Genomic DNA, 17,770 nt, shown 5'->3' on the forward strand with positions numbered 1-17,770 from the left:
ACAGCGAAAACACAATATAGCGTTATATTAGCTTAGCACAATAGCTAAAACACAACAGCATTGATTCAAGGAAAACGGTACCGATAGCACAGTTCGACAGATATATGAAATAGCATCCCAAAACGGGTCCTACTTTTGGTGGTCTTCCATCAGAATGTTGTACAAGGGGTCCGTTGTCCAGAACCGTCTTTGTTTGGGTTTAGAATGACTTCTTTCCCTCTTGAATTAGCAAGCGCACTGGCCAAGTAGCATGAATCTCTCCATCCTGAACAAAGGGACCTAACGCAACACGCCTAACGTCCCGAAAAAAATTCAATATTCTAATAAAACTATATTGAAAAAACATACTTTACGATGATATTGTGACATGTATCAAATAAAATCAAAGCCGGAGTTAGTATTCGCCCGTAACGACAGCTTTTCAGAAGGCAATTACAGGTCCCTCCATGCGCCTTGAAGAAAACAAAAAATGGAGGACACCTCATTCCAAGAGGGTTCATTCCATCTCAGGTCAAGATAATCAACTCCTTTCTCCTCTCACTTCCTCTTGACATCAAGGGGAAGGTGTATGACGTGCACGTATAGTCATACGTATCATGCCCATTTATAGGCAGGTGCTTAAACAGAGCATAGAATTCAGACTTTCCACTTCCTGGTCAGAAAGTGTGCTGCCAAATGAGTTCTGTTTTACCCACAGACAAAATTCAAACGGTTTTAGAAACTAGAGAGTGTTTTCTATCCAATACTAATAATAATATGCATATTGTACGAGCAAGAATTGAGTACGAGGCCGTTTAAATTGGGAACGATTTTCCCCCAAAGTGTAAATAGCGCCCCCTGGTCCTCAACAGGTTTTAACACTACAAGTACCAAAGAGAACAGATCAATAGACTCCCTGTCTTTTTGACTGCACCATTACCATTTCACGGCCACTACAAAACAAACAAAGGTTAGTGAATCCTCTTCTCATCGTCTTTTAGAAGAGAAAAGGCTTATATTCACTTTTCAATGACTGGTTGTCGTTTGACATGCTCAACTACTCAGCTCTGTCTGAGTGAAGGACCCGGTTTGAAAATTAGGCGCCCTTGAACCTGCCCGTATAAATACCTTGCCATAGAGTTATATAGAAGGCACACCTGCCACGAGTGCCCTCTGTCCTCGCAAGGCCATAGAAATCGGTAGAGTTCACACCGTGTCCTGGCCTGCATCCTCTCGGGTGGAGTACAGACTTCCCCTCCAACCACTATGGGGGAAAGGTACATCTGTGATCCTGAAACCCTGCCCCTCGTGCAGTGGCTCATTTCAATGTACCCACCCTCTAGGGGAGACGGACGGAGCACGGACCCCCATGCCAAAGCTCTCCCCTCAGCACTTTTCACGAGAAACTGAGACAGGAAGACCTACTTCCAGTCGCCACCAAGCCCCGTCTCCAAGTCCCGTTGTTTTATCAGTGGTGATGTAGCGCCCTCTGGTGGCGTTAGAGTGAGTTGCCCGTTTGCCTTAACAAGTCTCTGTCACATCCCGGCATCTTGCCGGAGGGCACAGAGCGAAAATAAGACAAAGGGGCAACTCACTCTAACGCCACCAGAGGGCGCTACATCACCACTGGTGAACGACTTTGGGCGACACGTCGCAAGAGCAGTGGACTGGTGGGTTCTTGTCCACGGTTACAAAGGTATACAGACTGCAGTTCGCTATGAAGCCACCCGTTTTCAGTGGAGTTCTGATTTTATTAACGAATAGAGACGAAGGACGTCTGCTCTCTCTCATAGTAACACCAGCAGCAGAGAGACACTGAGGCTTCTACTCCTGGGACTTCCTGATTCCTAAAGGAGGCGGGGACAGTCTGGACCTACGGCTCCTCCACAGCTACACCTCATGTTTACGCTCAATGTCTCGCTTCTATTCGTCGAGGTGACCGGTTCTCTTCAGTCCACCTTCAGGATGCTTATTTTCACATCAGCATTCTGCCAGCACACGGGGAGGTTTCTCAGGTTTGTCTTTCAAGGTAAAGCCAACAAATACCCCCTAAAACAATATATATACACATTTCAAAATACCTTGCTGTTCCCTTCGTGCTAGCCTTAGATCCCTGTATGTTCAAGTGTGGGAAGGTGGTTCTAGAACCGCTGAGAGTTTCTCTCACAGACAATTGCCTGCTTTGTTTACCTAACCCTAACCCTAACCCCTAACCCCTAACCCTAACCCCTAACCCTAACCCTAACCCTAACCCCTAACCCTAACCCTAACCCCTAACCCCTAACCCTAACCCTAACCCTAACCCCCTAACCCCCTAACCCTAACCCCTAACCCTAACCCCTAACCCCTAACCCCTAACCCTAACCCTAAACCCTAACCCTAACCCCTAACCCTAACCCTAACCCTCTATCTTGGTTTCAGGAACTCCCCTAGTGTCATTAAGGAAGGTGGTGACAACACCACTCACACGGTGGGGGCGGTGTTCACGAGGGAAGAGCAGCTCCGCCACGCTCATATAAATTACCTCCCACTGCTGACAGTGTTTCATGCATTGAAACACTTTCTGACCTTCATTGGAAACTGTCACATGGTGTCAGGACAGACAATATGGCTGTGGTGGGTTTGGTGTGGAGGGCCAGGGAGACACTCACTGTCAGCTTCCAACACAGACTAGCTGTCAAGGCACTCCTACTGTCACTACTGGCAGCTCATGTCCCAGTCGTACTGAATGTGGGAGTCGGACATGTTGTCCGGAGGGTCGTTCCAGTCCAGCCAGCCATGACGCCCACCATCTCAGTGCTGGCAGCTCATGTCCCAGTCGTACTGAATGTGGGAGTCGGACACGTTGTCCGGAGGGTCGTTCCAGGCCAGTCCTGCCAGCCATGACGCCCACCATCTCAGTGCTGGCAGCTCATGTCCCAGTCGTTCTGAATGTGGGAGTCGGACACGTTGTCCGGAGGGTCGTTCCAGTCCAGCCAGCCATGACGCCCACCATCTCAGATGGCTCTGAACTTGTTTTTGTAGTTAGAAACAGAGAAAATTAAAAATCCTGTAATATTATTTTGTTGAAGTATAATTTCAATCTCTGAGTAAGTAATTGACTGCACCAAAATTGCCCATTTGAATTAATAGGATTCATATAATATTTAATAAATATACCTAACATCCCATTTGCACCAAATTGTATATTAAAGAATGAGTAAGACATGAAGATTCCAAAGAAATGGTCAAATGCCACCCACAGACCCCCCCCCCCCCCCCCACACACCCAACCCAACAATGAGTATCTAGTATAGTAGCTAGTATCATATAACAGGAGTATCTAATATAGTAGCTAGTATCATATAACAGGAGTATCTAATATAGTAACTAGTATCATATAACAGGAGTATCTAGTATAGTAGCTAGTATCATATAACAGGAGTATACAGTATAGTAGCTAGTATCATATAACAGGAGTATACAGTATAGTAGCTAGTATCATATAACAGGAGTATCTAATATAGTAGCTAGTATCATATAACAGGAGTATACAGTATAGTAGCTAGTATCATATAACAGGAGTATACAGTATAGTAGCTAGTATCATATAACAGGAGTATCTAATATAGCAGCTAGTATCATATAACAGGAGTATACAGTATAGTAGCTAGTATCATATAACAGGAGTATCTAATATAGCAGCTAGTATCATATAACAGGAGTATACAGTATAGTAGCTAGTATCATATAACAGGAGTATACAGTATAGTAGCTAGTATCATATAACAGGAGTATACAGTATAGTAGCTAGTATTTTATAACAGGAGTATCTAATGTAGTAGCTAGTATCATATAACAGGAGTATACAGTATAGTAGCTAGTATCATATAACAGGAGTATACAGTATAGTAGCTAGTATCATATAACAGGAGTATACAGTATAGTAGCTAGTATCTTATAACAGGAGTATACAGTATAGTAACTAGTATCATATAACAGGAGTATACAGTATAGTAGCTAGTATCTTATAACAGGAGTATCTAATATAGTAGCTAGTATCATATAACAGGAGTATACAGTATAGTAGCTAGTATCATATAACAGGAGTATACAGTATAGTAGCTAGTACCATATAACAGGAGTATCTAGTATAGTAGCTAGTATCATATAACAGGAGTATACAGTATAGTAGCTAGTATCATATAACAGGAGTATACAGTATAGTAGCTAGTATCATATAACAGGAGTATACAGTATAGTAGCTAGTATCATATAACAGGAGTATACAGTATAGTAGCTAGTATTTTATAACAGGAGTATACAGTATAGTAGCTAGTATCATATAACAGGAGTATCTAGTATAGTAGCTAGTATCATATAACAGGAGTATACAGTATAGTAGCTAGTATCATATAACAGGAGTATCTAATATAGTAGCTAGTATCATATAACATGAGTATATAGTATAGTAGCTAGTATCATATAACAGGAGTATCTAATATAGTAGCTAGTATCATATAACAGGAGTATCTAGTATAGTAGCTAGTATCATATAACAGGAGTATCTAGTATAGTAGCTAGTATCATATAACAGGAGTATCTAATATAGTAACTAGTATCATATAACAGGAGTATCTAGTATAGTAGCTAGTATCATATAACAGGAGTATCTAGTATAGTAGCTAGTATCATATAACAGGAGTATACAGTATAGTAGCTAGTATCATATAACAGGAGTATACAGTATAGTAGCTAGTATCATATAACAGGAGTATACAGTATAGTAGCTAGTATCATATAACAGGAGTATACAGTATAGTAGCTAGTATCATATAACAGGAGTATCTAGTATAGTAGCTAGTATCATATAACAGGAGTATACAGTATAGTAGCTAGTATCATATAACAGGAGTATCTAATATAGTAGCTAGTATCATATAACAGGAGTATCTAGTATAGTAGCTAGTATCATATAACAGGAGTATCTAGTATAGTAGCTAGTATCTTATAACAGGAGTATACAGTATAGTAACTAGTATCATATAACAGGAGTATACAGTATAGTAGCTAGTATCTTATAACAGGAGTATCTAATATAGTAGCTAGTATCTTATAACAGGAGTATCTAATATAGTAGCTAGTATCATATAACAGGAGTATACAGTATAGTAGCTAGTATCATATAACAGGAGTATACAGTATAGTAGCTAGTATCATATAACAGGAGTATACAGTATAGTGGCTAGTATCTTATAACATGAGTATATAGTATAGTAGCTAGTATCATATAACAGGAGTATCTAATATAGTAGCTAGTATCATATAACAGGAGTATACAGTATAGTAGCTAGTATCTTATAACAGGAGTATACAGTATAGTAGCTAGTATCATATAACAGGAGTATACAGTATAGTAGCTAGTATCTTATAACAGGAGTATCTAATATAGTAGCTAGTATCATATAACAGGAGTATACAGTATAGTAGCTAGTATCATATAACAGGAGTATCTAATATAGTAGCTAGTATCATATAACATGAGTATATAGTATAGTAGCTAGTATCATATAACAGGAGTATCTAATATAGTAGCTAGTATCATATAACAGGAGTATCTAGTATAGTAGCTAGTATCATATAACAGGAGTATCTAGTATAGTAGCTAGTATCATATAACAGGAGTATCTAATATAGTAACTAGTATCATATAACAGGAGTATCTAGTATAGTAGCTAGTATCATATAACAGGATTATCTAGTATAGTAGCTAGTATCATATAACAGGAGTATACAGTATAGTAGCTAGTATCATATAACAGGAGTATACAGTATAGTAGCTAGTATCATATAACAGGAGTATACAGTATAGTAGCTAGTATCATATAACAGGAGTATACAGTATAGTAGCTAGTATCATATAACAGGAGTATCTAGTATAGTAGCTAGTATCATATAACAGGAGTATACAGTATAGTAGCTAGTATCATATAACAGGAGTATCTAATATAGTAGCTAGTATCATATAACAGGAGTATCTAGTATAGTAGCTAGTATCATATAACAGGAGTATCTAGTATAGTAGCTAGTATCATATAACAGGAGTATACAGTATAGTAGCTAGTATCATATAACAGGAGTATCTAATATAGTAGCTAGTATCATATAACAGGAGTATCTAGTATAGTAGCTAGTATCATATAACAGGAGTATCTAGTATAGTAGCTAGTACCATATAACAGGAGTATCTAGTATAGTAGCCGGTAGTACCATATAACAGGAGTATCTAGTATAGTAGCTAGTACCATATAACAGGAGTATCTAGTATAGTAGCTAGTACCATATAACAGGAGTATATAGTATAGTAGCCGGTAGTATCATATAACAGGAGTATATAGTATAGTAGCCGGTAGTACCATATAACAGGAGTATCTAGTATAGTAGCTAGTACCATATAACAGGAGTATCTAGTATAGTAGCTAGTACCATATAACAGGAGTATCTAGTATAGTAGCCGGTAGTACCATATAACAGGAGTATATAGTATAGTAGCCGGTAGTATCATATAACAGGAGTATACAGTATAGTAGCCGGTAGTATCAGCTCTCCATATCTGATATTTATTATGGAGCTGCGGCTTGGAGTATTGTTTCTTTGTAAATCTGTTTACACCCATTCCATCCTGTATAGGAGCACCACGGGTTATGAGAGGAGGAGAGAGAGAGAGAGAGAGAGAGAGAGAGAGAGAGAGAGAGAGAGAGAGAGAGAGAGAGAGAGAGAGAGAGAGAGAGACAGAGAGAGAGAGAGAGAGAGAGAGAGAGAGAGACAGAGAGAGAGAGAGAGAGAGAGAGAGAGAGAGAGAGAGAGAGAGAGAGAGAGAGAGAGAGAGAGACAGAGAGAGAGAGAGAGAGAGAGAGAGAGAGAGAGAGAGAGAGAGAGAGAGAGAGAGAGAGAGAGAGAGAGAGGACAGGAGGTATTCCCTATATAGTGCACTACTTTTCACCAGGCCCCATAGGGAATAGGGTGCCATTTGGGCCGCAAAAATCGAAATAAATGACAGCGGTAGTGAACATGACCTTGATGAACAGTGTATGCATCCCAAGAGGCATCCTATTCCCTATGGGCACTGGTCAAAAGTAGTGCACTAAGTAGGGAATATTGTACCATAGGGCACTGGTCAAAAGTAGTGCACTAAGTAGAGAATATTGTACCATAGGGCACTGGTCAAAAGTAGTGCACTAAGTAGGGAATATTGTACCATAGGGCACTGGTCAAAAGTAGTGCACTAAGTAGGGAATATTGTACCATAGGGCACTGGTCAAAAGTAGTGCACTAAGTAGGGAATATTGTACCATAGGGCTCTGGTCAAAAGTAGTGCACTATGTAAGGGAATAGGGTGCCAGCTCTGGTCAAAGTAGTGCACTATACAGGGAATATGATGCCTAAGGGCCCTGGTCAAAAGTAGTGCACTATACAGGGAATATGATGCCTAAGGGCCCTAGTCAAAAGTAGTGCACTATACAGGGAATAGGGTGCCAGCTCTGGTCAAAGTAGTGCACTATACAGGGAATATGATGCCTAAGGGCCCTGGTCATAAGTAGTGCACTATACAGGGAATAGGGTGCGGTGCCTAAGGACCCTGGTCAAAAGTAGTGCACTATACAGGGAATAGGGTGCCAGCTCTGGTCTAAAGTAGTGCACTATACAGGGAATATGATGCCCAAGGGCCCTGGTCTAAAGTAGTGCACTATACAGGGAATAGGGTGCCAGCTCTGGTCTAAAGTAGTGCACTATACAGGGAATAGGGTGCCAGCTCTGGTCTAAAGTAGTGCACTACACAGCGAATATGCCAGTAGGGATGCACACTGAAAGGAAAATAGAATCTCTTCCTCCATGTGAGTTAATTCTATTGGGAATGTGGTTAGCTCGCTTAGGGACCGGAAGATGGTCACAGATTCAATTCCCCCTCAAGGACACCCACAAGAGAACCCACAACCCCCAGTTCCCTAAAAAATGTAATGTGTACACTCACTGCCGTAAGTCGCTCTGGATAAGAGCGTCTGATTAATGACAAAAATAAAAGTGTACATCTCTCTCTTTTATCGTGACACTCCCTTCTCTCTCTCTCTCTCTCTCTCTCTCTCTCTCTCTCTCTCTCTCTCTCTCTCTCTCTCTCTCTCTCTCTCTCTCTCTCTCTCTCTCTCTCTCTCTCTCTCTCTCTCTCTCTCTCTCTCTCTCTCCCTCTCTCTCTCTCTCTCTCTCTCTCTCTCTCTCTCTCTCTCTCTCTCTCTCTCTCTCTCTCTCTCTCTCTCTCTCTCTCTCTGTCTCTCTCTGTCTCTCTCTCTCTCTCTCTCTCTCTCTCTCTCTCTCTCTCTCTCTCTCTCTCTCTCTCTCTCTCTCTCTCTCTCTCTCTCTCTCTCTCTCTCTCTCTCGCTCCCTCTCTTCTCCCCTCTCTCTCTCTCTCTCTCTCTCTCTCTCTCTCTCTCTCTCTCTCTCTCTCTCTCTCTCTCTCTCTCTCTCTCTCTCTCTCTCTCTCTCTCTCTCTCTTTCTTTCTCTCTCTCTTTCTCTCTCTCTCCCCCCTCTCTCTCTTTCTCTTTCTCTTTCTCTCTTTCTCTCTCTCTTCTCTCCCCTCCTCTCTCTCTCTCCCTCCCTCTCTTCTCTCTCTCTCACTCTTTCTTCTCTCTCTCTCTTTCTCTCTCTTTTCTCTCCCCCCCCCCTCTCTCTCTCTCCCTCCCTCTTTTCTCTCTCTCTGTCTCCCTCCCTCTCTCTCCCTCTCTCTCTCTCCCCCTTTCCCTCTTTCTCTCTTCCTCTCTTCTCTCTCTACCGTATTCTCTCTGCTCTCTGTTTATTCTGTCGTTTACTTGTTTGTTTTACCATGATTCATTCCACTGCTGCGGTTTCTACACATTATGGACATGTAGTGTGTGTATAGACAAGTGAGAGTGTGTGTCTGTATCTCTGTGTGTGTGTGTGTGTGTGTATCAGTGTGTGTGTCTCAGTGTGTGTGTGTATCAGTGTGTGTGTCTCAGTGTGTGTCTGTGTGTGTCTGTATGTGTGTATCAGTGTGTGTGTCTCAGTATGTGTGTCACTGTGTGTGTCTCCGTGTGTGTGTCTCAGTGTGTGTGTGTGTCTCAGTGTGTGTGTGTGTGTGTCTCAGTGTGTGTGTCCCAGTGTGTGTGTCTGTGTGTGTGTATCAGTGTGTGTGTGTCTCAGTGTGTATGTATCAGTGTGTGTGTGTGTGTCTCAGTGTGTGTGTCACTGTGTGTGTCTCAGTGTGTGTGTGTGTGTGTGTGTCTCAGTGTGTGTGTCTTTGTGTCTGTGTGTGTGTGTGTGTCTCAGTGTGTGTGTGTGTGTGTGTGTGTCTCAGTGTGTGTGTCTTTGTGCCTGTGTGTGTGTGTCTGTGTGTGTGTGTGTGTGTGTGTGTGTGTGTGTGTGTTAGTCAAAGAGCTCATTATGTTTGTTTGTCAAACAGGCAGACAAGGGGAACGACACATCTGTCCGCCTGCTAGGTGTGTTTGTCTCGTTATTCCATCATAACCGCGTCGAAACAAGAGAAGATGAATGACCCAGCGAACCACATCAGATTCAGAGACAGCATTAGTTCAAACTGTAGAACCCAGTTCCTACATTTGAATATAACAATAGATGTTATCAAACAAAACTATGCTACACTTTATCTCTGTGTCAAGACTCAGGAGAAGACCCAGATGCAGACAGTTTCCAAGTAACAAAAGTGTATTACTAGAACAGGGGGGCAGGCAAACGACAGGTCAAAGGGCAGGCAGAGGTCAGCAATACAGAGCAGAGTCCGAAAGGTACAGAATGGCAGGCAGGGTCAGGGCCAGGGCAGGCAGAATGGCAGGCAGAGGTCAATAATCCAGAGCAGAGTCCACAAGGTACAGAATGGCAGGCAGGGTCAGGGCCAGGGCAGGCAGAATGGTCAAAACGGAAAACTGGAAAACAGGAACTAGAGAAAGACAGGAGCACGAGAAAAACGCTGATAGGCTTGACGAAACAAAACTAACTAGCAACAGAAAAACAGAGAACACAGATATAAAACACTGGGTATAATGAGGAAGGTGAGCAACACCTGGTGGGGGGGGGGGGGGGGGGTGGAGACAATCACAAAGACAGATGAAACAGATCAGGGTATGACTGGGACCCTCAGGATGACAAATCAGAGCAAAATTACTGAATGTAAGTACATTATTTACCTTCAGAGGTGAATGTATGAATCCAGTTCCTGTGATTAAAGTGTTTTATTGTCGTGCACTCTCCTCAAACAATAGCATGTTATTTTTTTCACTGTAATAGCTACTGTAAATTGGACACTGCAGTTAGACTAACATTAATTGAAGCTTTCTGCCCATATAAGACATGTCTATGTCCCAGAAAGTTCATCTGATACTATACTAGATACTAGTACTCTGATCATCTTTATGAATACTGGACCTGATCCTAGATCAGAACTCCTACTCTGATACTCTTTATGAATACTGGACCTGATCCTGGATCAGGACTCCTACTCTGATCATCTTTATGAATACTGGACCTGATCCTAGATCAGAACTCCTACTCTGATCATCTTTATGAATACTGGACCTGATCCTGGATCAGGACTCCTACTCTGATCATCTTTATGAATACTGGACCTGATCCTAGATCAGATCTCCTACTCTGATCATCTTTATGAATACTGGACCTGATCCTAGATCAGATCTCCTACTCTGATAATCTTAATGAATACTGGACCTGATCCTAGATCAGAACTACTACTCTGATCATCTTTATGAATACTGGACCTGATCCTAGATCAGAACTCCTACTCTGATCATCTTTATGAATACTGGACCTGATCCTAGATCAGAACTCCTACTCTGATCATCTTTATGAATACTGGACCTGATCCTAGATCAGAACTCCTACTCTGGTCATCTTTATGAATACTGGACCTGATCCTAGATCAGAACTCCTACTCTGATAATCTTTATGAATACTGGACCTGATTCTAAATCAGAACTCCTACTCTGATCATCTTTATGAATACTGGACCTGTGTGTATGTGTGTGTGTGTGTATGTGTGTGTGTGTGTAATCAAATCAAATTTGATTTGTCACATGCGTCGAATACAACTGGTGTAGTCTTTACCATGAAACGCTTATAAGCCCATTCCAATGATGCAGAGTTTAAACATAATAATACCAAATAAAATAGTAACTAACATGAGAGGATCAATATAAAATACACAAGACGTGAGTTATATACAGGAAGTACCAGATCAATGTGGAGCTATATACAGGAAGTACCAGATCAATGTGGAGCTATATACAGGAAGTACCAGATCAATGTGGAGCTATATACAGGAAGTACCAGATCAATGTAGAGTTATATACAGGAAGTACCAGATCAATGTAGAGTTATATACAGGAAGTACCAGATCATTGTGGAGCTATATACAGGAAGTACCAGATCAATGTGGAGCTATATACAGGAAGTACCAGATCAATGTGGAGCTATATACAGGAAGTACCAGATCAATGTAGAGTTATATACAGGAAGTACCAGATCAATGTGGAGCTATATACAGGAAGTACCAGATCAATGTAGAGTTATATACAGGAAGTACCAGATCATTGTGGAGCTATATACAGGAAGTACCAGATCAATGTGGAGTTATATACAGGAAGAACCAGATCAATGTGGAGCTATATACAGGAAGTACCAGATCAATGTGGAGCTATATACAGGAAGTACCAGATCAATGTGGAGCTATATAAAGGAAGTACCAGATCAATGTGGAGCTATATACAAGAAGGACCAGATCAATGTGGAGCTATATAAAGGAAGAACCAGGACCAGATCAATGTGGAGCTATATACAGGAAGTACCAGATCAATGTGGAGCTCTATACAGGAAGTACCAGATCAATGTGGAGCTATATACAGGAAGTACCAAATCAATATGGAGCTATATACAGGAAGATGCAGTACCAGATCAATGTGGAGCTATATACAGGAAGTACCAGATCAATATGGAGCTATATACAGGAAGAACCAGTACCAGATCATTGTGGAGCTATATACAGGAAGTACCAGATCAATGTGGAGTTATATACAGGAAGAACCAGATCAATGTGGAGCTATATACAAGAAGGACCAGATCAATGTGGAGCTATATACAGGAAGAACCAGTACCAGATCAATGTGGAGCTATATACAGGAAGTACCAGATCAATGTGGAGCTCTATACAGGAAGTACCAGATCAATGTGGAGCTATATACAGGAAGTACCAGATCAATATGGAGCTATATACCGGAAGAACCAGTACCAGATCAATGTGGAGCTATATACAGGAAGTACTTGATCAATGTGGAGCTATATACAGGAAGTACCAGTACCAGATCAATGTGGAGCTATATACAGGAAGTACCAGTACCATATCAATGTGGAGCTATTTTCAGGTAGTACCAGATCAATGTGGAGCTATATACAGGAAGTACCAGATCAATGTGGAGCTATATACAGGAAGTACCAGATCAATGTGGAGCTATATACAGGAAGTACTTGATCAATGTGGAGCTATATACATGAAGTACCAGTATCAGATAAATATGGAGCTATATACAGGAAGTACCAATACCAGATCAATGTGGAGCTATATACAGGAAGTACCAGTACCAGATCAATGTGGAGCTATATACAGGAAGTACCAGTACCAGATCAATGTGGAGCTATATACAGGAAGTACCAGTGCCAGATCAATGTGGAGCTATATACAGGAAGTACCAGTACCAGATCAATGTGGAGCTATATACAGGAAGTACCAGTACCAGATCAATGTGGAGCTATATACAAGAAGTACCAGTACCAGATCAATGTGGAGCTATATACAGGAAGTACCAGTACCAGATCAATGTGGAGCTCTATACAGGAAGTACCAGATCAATGTGGAGCTATATACAGGAAGTACCAGATCAATATGGAGCTATATACAGGAAGAACCAGTACCAGATCAATGTGGAGCTATATACAGGAAGTACTTGATCAATGTGGAGCTATATACAGGAAGTACCAGTACCAGATCAATGTGGAGCTATATACAGGAAGTACCAGTACCATATCAATGTGGAGCTATTTTCAGGTAGTACCAGATCAATGTGGAGCTATATACAGGAAGTACCAGATCAATGTGGAGCTATATACAGGAAGTACCAGATCAATGTGGAGCTATATACAGGAAGAACCAGTATCAGATCAATGTGGAGCTATATACAGGAAGTACTTGATCAATGTGGAGCTATATACATGAAGTACCAGTATCAGATAAATATGGAGCTATATACAGGAAGTACCAATACCAGATCAATGTGGAGCTATATACAGGAAGTACCAGTACCAGATCAATGTGGAGCTATATACAGGAAGTACCAGTACCAGATCAATGTGGAGCTATATACAGGAAGTACCAGTGCCAGATCAATGTGGAGCTATATACAGGAAGTACCAGTACCAGATCAATGTGGAGCTATATACAGGAAGTACCAGTACCAGATCAATGTGGAGCTATATACAAGAAGTACCAGTACCAGATCAATGTGGAGCTATATACAGGAAGTACCAGTACCAGATCAATGTGGAGCTATATACAGGAAGTACCAGATCAATGTGGAGCTATATACAGGAAGTACCTGTACCAGATTAATGTGGAGCTCTATACAGGAAGTACCAGTACCAGATCAATGTGGAGCTCTATACAGGAGGTACCAGTACCAGATCAATGTGGAGCTCTATACAGGAAGTACCAGTACCAGATCAATGTGGAGCTCTATACAGGAGGTACCAGTACCAGATCAATGTGGAGCTCTATACAGGAGGTACCAGTACCAGATCAATGTGGAGCTATATACAGGAGGTACCAGTACCAGATCAATGTGGAGCTCTATACAGGAGGTACCAGTACCAGATCAATGTGGAGCTCTATACAGTTGGTACCAGTACCAGATCAATGTGGAGCTCTATACAGGAGGTACCAGTACCAGATCAATGTGGAGCTCTATACAGGAGGTACCAGTACCAGATCAATGTAGAGCTATATACAGGAAGTACCAGATCAAGGTGGAGCTATATACAGGAAGTATCAGTACCAGATCAATGTGGAGCTCTATACAGGAGGTACCAGTACCAGATCAATGTGGAGCTATATACAGGAAGTACCAGATCAATGTGGAGCTATATACAGGAGGTACCAGTACCAGCTACAAGTTATTTGAGGTACACTACCATTCAAAAGTTTGGGGTCACTTAGAAATGTCCTTGTTTTTAGTCTATTTAAATAACATCAAGTTGATCAGAAATACACTGTAGCCCTTAGTGAACATGGAGTTCAGGATGGGGACTAAACACACACCCCTGAGGGGCCCCCATGTTGAGGGTTCATCAAGAGAGAGATATTGTTGCCTACCCTCACCACCCGGTGCCGGGCAGTCAGGAAGTCCAGGATCCAGTTGCAGAGGGATGTGTTTAATCCCAGGGTCCCTAACTTGGTGATGATCTTGGAAGGGGACTACGGTGTTGAACGCTGAGCTGTAGTCTATGAACAGCATTCTCACATAGTTATTTCAATCTCTTGTCCCCATACAGTTGATTGAGGGCCAGATTGGTGTTAGATTGTGATTGGTGTTAGATTGTAGAGGAATGTAGACAGGCGTAATAATTACCGATAAGAACTCTCTTGGTAGATGGAAAGCGTCTGCAGTTTACCATGAGGTATTCTGTATCAGGTGGATGAAAGGGTCTGCAGTTTACCATGAGGTCTTCTATATCAGGTAGATGAAAGGGTCTGCAGTTTACCATGAGGTATTCTATATCAGGTAGATGAAAGGGTCTGCAGTTTACCATGAGGTCTTCTATATCAGGTAGATGAAAGGGTCTGCAGTTTACCATGAGGTATTCTATATCAGGTAGATGAAAGGGTCTGCAGTTTACCATGAGGTATTCTATATCAGGTAGATGAAAGGGTCTGCAGTTTACCATGAGGTCTTCTATATCAGGTAGATGAAAGGGTCTGCAGTTTACCATGAGGTCTTCTATATCAGGTAGATGAAAGGGTCTGCAGTTTACCATGAGGTGTTCTATATCAGGTAGATGAAAGGGTCTGCAGTTTACCATGAGGTCTTCTATATCAGGTAGATGAAAGCTGGAGATTTCATTCCCACCGGAAGCAGCACACCAGTTGTTATTTATGATAAATCACACCCCTCCTCCTTTAGACTTGCCTGAAGCCGCCGTCTGATTGTGCCGTAGCACGGAGGTCCACTAAGTACTCTGTGAATAGTGTCGCCATTCAGCCACGTCTCAGTAAGACATATGATAGCAGCTTTTTAAATCCCTCTGATGGGAGAACGAAGCTCATCCGTCTTATTCTCCAGTGACTGGACATTTGCCAATAGAACGGAAGGGGGAGGACCGTTCGGTTTTCTCTTCGCCTCAATTTCACCAGGACTCCAGCTCGTCTCCCGCGTCTACGCCTGCGGCGTTTTGGTAGCCCATGGATCAAAGGAATAGGGTCCGGTATGAATAGTGGAACAGCTGAGTCGGAGTTGAAGTCATATTTGAAGTGGAAATTGAGGTTAGTAACTGTCGATGTCCAGAAGTGCTTGGTGGTCACAAGTGATAATAGGATGATGTTTCCTTACAAAAAGAGTGGAGATAAACACAAGAAAAGTCAACAAATAGCCAAGTTGGGTGTAAACTCTTAAGATGACGTCACCGTTCTCCGTAGGCGCCATCTTTTCAATGACGTGTGTGTGTGTTTTTATAGACGTATCATCCATATTATTCAAACAGTTCAGCACAGTTCAAGGACCGTACATTGGTGAGTCATTTTCACAAGCCATCCTACTTCAGAAGAGGCAACTTTGGAATGTGTTCATTGCATTTCCTTTGTATGAATAATATTAACAATTTATGTAACAGCTAACCTGAGGTCAACTAGAAACTAGTACACCCACACAACAATTCAACTGCTAGAATATAATTTACTTTATCGCTATAATTGTCACGCCCTGACCTTAGAGACCCTTATTTTATTCCCTATGTTTGGTTAGGTCAGGGTGTGACTCGGGTGGGAGAATCTATGTTTTCTATTTCTTTGTGTTTTTGGCTGAGTATCGTTGTCTCTGATTGGGGATCATATATAGGTTGTCATTTTCCGTTTGGGTTTTGTGGGGAGTTATTTTCTGTTTAGCTGTTTTGTTGCCTGACAGAACTGTGCGCTTTCGTTTTTTCTACTTTGTTATTTTGTTGCGTTGTTCAGTTTTATTAAAAATCATGAACGCCTACCACGCTGCACCTTGGTCTCCTTCTTCAACCCACGAGAGCCATTACAATAATCACACACTGTAAACCTAAAATTCAACATCTAATTGTCTGTGTCCCAAGTGGCTCCCTATTCCCTATATAGTGAACTACTAGTGACCAGAGCCCTATTCCCTATATGGTGGACTACTAGTGACCAGAGCCCTATTCCCTATATAGTGAACTACTAGTGACCAGAGCCCTATTCCCTATATAGTGAACTACTAGTGACCAGAGCCCTATTCCCTATATAGTGAACTACTAGTGACCAGAGCCCTATTCTCTATATAGTGACCTAATAGTGACCAGAGCCCTATTCCCTATATAGGGAACTACTAGTGACCAGAGCCCTATTCCCTATATAGTGGACTACTAGTGACCAGAGCCCTATTCCCTATATAGTGAATTACTAGTGACCAGAGCCCTAATACCTATATAGTGAACTACTAGTGACTAGAGCCCTATTCCCTATATAGTGAATTAATAGTGACCAGAGCCCTATTCCCTATATAGCGGACTACTAGTGACCAGAACCCTATTCCCTATATAGTGAACTACTAGTGACCAGAGCCCTATTCCCTATATAGTGAATTACTTGTGACCAGAGCCCTATTCCCTATATAGGTAACTACTAGTGACCAGAGCCCTATACCCTATATAGTGTACTACTAGTGACCAGAGCCCTATTCCCTATATAGTGAACTACTAGTGACCAGAGCCCTATTCCCTATATAGTGAACTACTAGTGACCAGAGCCCTATTCCCTATATAGTGAACTACTAGTGACCAGAGCCCTATTCCCTATATAGTGAACTACTAGCGACCAGAGCCCTATTCCCTATGTAGTGAACTACTAGTGACCAGAGCCCTATTCCCTATATAGTGTACTACTAGTGACCAGAGCCCTATTCCCTATATAGTGAACTACTAGTGACCAGAGCCCTATTCCCTATATAGTGAACTACTAGTGACCAGAGCCCTATTCCCTATATAGTGAACTACTAGTGACCAGAGCCCTATTCTATATATAGTGAACTACTAGTGACCAGGGCCCTATTCCTATATAGTGAACTACTGGTGACCAGAGCCCTATTTCCTATGTAGGGAACTTCCAGTGACCAGAGCCCTATTCCCTATATAGTGAACTACTAGTGACCAGAGCCCTATTCCCTATATAGTGAATTACTTGTGACCAGAGCCCTGTTCCCTATATAGTTCACTACTAGTGACCAGAGCCCTATTCCCTATATAGGAACTACTAGTGACCAGAGCCCTATTCCCTATATAGTGAACTACTAGTGACCAGAGCCCTATTCCCTATATAGTGAACTACTAGTGACCAGAGCCCTATTCCCTATATAGTGGACTACTAGTGACCAGAGCCCTATTCCCTATATAGTGAATTACTAGTGACCAGAGCCCTATTCCCTATATAGTGGACTACTAGTGACCATA

Source organism: Salvelinus alpinus, chromosome 6 (assembly GCF_045679555.1).
Source record: "Salvelinus alpinus chromosome 6, SLU_Salpinus.1, whole genome shotgun sequence".
Classification (NCBI taxonomy): domain Eukaryota; kingdom Metazoa; phylum Chordata; class Actinopteri; order Salmoniformes; family Salmonidae; genus Salvelinus; species Salvelinus alpinus.